Raw genomic sequence first — 3,244 nt, 5'->3', positions numbered from 1 at the left:
GCTTGTTTACTTATTTATCGCGTCTTAGAGCCCGTGATATTCCGCGCGCCGTGTAAGTGGGCCCCCCGCGGCGATACCCTGGTTGCTCCGGTAGAAACCCATCGACGTAGAACCGCAGGGTCAGCAAAACTTTTATAACGCGCACTTTTATCTACGATATCAGCTGTCGCTTTAATTACGTTTGTGTACCCGCATTGAATATTTACCGATTCTGTTCCTGAATTAATTCATACGAATGATTCAGAAACATGTTCCTATAACATTACTTGTATTAATTAAAATTTAATCAATGTCTTCTTCACGTCGTAAAACAACATCATATTGTCTGTTTAAGTATTGCACAACTGAGAAATTAATGCGAAAAAAGAATCTTTTGAAAGAAAATCAAAGAAATTGGAATTTTTTATAATTGTTATCATGGAACACCAACGCTTCAAAGTTGTGTAAAACGTTTGATCCGCGCCCCGTATTTAATCGCTCTATTGGTTCTATTAACAGACACGAGTCCTGATTGGATATGTGTATGTATGTACATAGTACACCCCCTCATTAACTTCTGTCGTGGTCACTTTCAAGGCTCACCAGTGTCATTACCCTGTTAGTTCATAATAGTTCATGTTCGTGTTTGCTTAATCATTCACACCAGTAACAATGGATAGATGAAGTGTAAGAATAAAATGTTTTGAGTTACTGCTCCGTGTTTCCCCCGAATTTTATATGCATCTTGTGCGCCTTTGGAGTTTGCTATGCATTCAAGATCGCCGTTGCACTCTTGCTACAATGAGCTCGGATCGTCTTCACAAATCTTATTACACCCCCACCCGTCCCCCTTTCTTCCACAATAGTGGGACGATGGCTGTCACTGTCTTCCTCCTCCTCCTCCTCCGTCCCCACTCACTTTTCTCATTGTACCAGTGTGACAGCCTTCACATTATACCAAGATTAACCTGCACCGGAAGTATCAAAGGCTACCAACTCTTCGAAACCACGTGACTGCAATGTGTAATTTCAGAATAAAATAAAAAAAGGTGTTCGAAACTCCCTTACTGCTGTTCATTTTATTTGATCGTTTGTCTGTTGTTTTAAGTCCCTTTGTGAATATTTAATTAAATCATATAGCGTCAGAATGTTACGCTCAGGGTTGTTACAGGGAAGTCCTCGGGGGACTCGCGTAATTCAACTCCTATCCCAGTACCTTGGCGATGGAACAATCACTACCTATGTTAATCCACTCAGGTTTGACTCCACGCTGGGATCGATAGTCAAACCAACAGGGTCATCCTGTTTGCGATACGAGCCTTAGCAGTATAGGCCTTGGGTATTTTTCTGTAATGTGGGACCTCTGTTTTTAAGGTTTCAAGAAAAATATTCCCTCGCTTACGTCACATGTAAATATGTGTAAAAGATAATGAATGATAGAGCAGTGCAATGTTTATCAGTTTAGATTTGTACGGAAGATTGATTGATTGATTGTACATGTATTTTGTTTAATGTCTCTCTCGAGAATTTTCCCCTCATATGGAAACGTCACCAAGACCAGTGAAGGGCTTCAAATTTAGCTTGTACAGAAGAATAAAACATTTGAAAAAAAATCACAGAATGTGTACGTTGATGATGCACACCCTACCACTTTTTATCATATCATATTTGTAGTCTAGAATAAAAGGAAATATACATGTATATGCTATAAGTATTTGTGATCTGTTAATGTTCATATTGATCCTTCATTGCAAGTCATATCTGTATACACCGCTGTCAGTACCGTATTGACGGACAGTCACGTGATGAAAATATGGCGGCGTCACTAGATAAGGTCTGATAATTGTGTTTAGTTCATAATCTTTCACTACTAGGTAATACCGGAAAATGTTCCTAAATTAAAACGACATTGAAATACGCCAGTCCAAGAAATATTCATTAGATACACAAATTTATCAAACATCTCTCTCTCTCTCTCTCTCTCTCTCTCTCTCTCTCTCTCTTCTTAAAGGTTTCTTTTTCAGATCAAATAATAAATTCCACATTTTATGGTGTCCCGATTGGGCATTGTGCAAAAGCGCACTATTTAGCTAGTTTCTTTGCATGCACTATCAAGCTAACACATAATATGCCGTCGCGTTATCGCGCTCACACACAACAGTATCATTGATCATTTACGTTTATGTGGCATAATTCGGAATATGAACGGAATCATTTGAATGTAATGAGTTCAATGAAGAAGAAAAAATCATTTGTTTTAACATCGTATGTTTCCAATTTAAATATCCAAAGAATATTGCTGACTCATAGATATGCATGTACATGTGGGCAGTAGGGGCATCGGGGCTATACCGCCACTCATAAAAACTCTAATTGTGTGCCCCACTCATACACTGTTCCATCTTTTTCATTTTTCAAAATATAAAGACACCGGAGTATCTAACTCTGTTAATTGTCATTTATTGTAGTCGCAAATCATTTTTAATGAAAAATAATGTGGTTTATAGGATTTCGTTTCACCGTTTGGGCATATCTAACTCACAGACCAAGGAAAAATGGCTTTATCAGCGCTATTTTGTTTGGGCAATTTTCAAGGTTTTGAGACGGCGGTGCAAGAATACAGCGATGTATGACCTCAAAAGTGAGCCTTTGTTTTTCTTCGCCGTAAATCGAAGGGTTTTTATAAGGGTGGATCTGTGGACATCTGGTCTGTCCCAATATTTTCCCGGGGACCTAAAATCTGCAGCTAATCTAGTCTGTAGTATAGGAAAGTGAAGATAACGAACAGTGATCAATCTCATAGAAAGGAAAGAAAGGGGCGATTTGGAGTGGGTAGGGGGGTAAACGGGATTCGAACCCGGGGACAATTGCATTACTAGGCAGGTGCTGCGAGTCCAACCACTGAACCACCCAGACTGAAACCCATGGTCTGTATAGTCCTAATTATTACATTCATCCCTCCTTTAATTTGCCTTGGCCCTCGAACGAAGACACCCCCCCCCCCCAAGATTATTTTGCCCCTGGAAGGATTTTAAACTTTCAGTCCTGGGATGGTCAACGGCACTAAATGTAATATATAGCAAAGAAAAATCAAGAACTTTTGAACTGGACAGGAATCTAGTCAGGTGCTCTAACCTTTGAACTATACAGCCCGATATCACGCTCCATATAGTCCGTAATACTACAAGTCAGGCATGTAAAGTGTTCTGGTTTATAGAAACATACATTGCACACTTATCATAGGAATTTTATATTTCAAGATTCT

Source organism: Ostrea edulis, chromosome 8, assembly GCF_947568905.1.
Source record: "Ostrea edulis chromosome 8, xbOstEdul1.1, whole genome shotgun sequence".
Taxonomy (NCBI): Eukaryota; Metazoa; Mollusca; class Bivalvia; order Ostreida; family Ostreidae; genus Ostrea; species Ostrea edulis.
Note: the sequence above shows the minus strand (reverse complement) of the source record.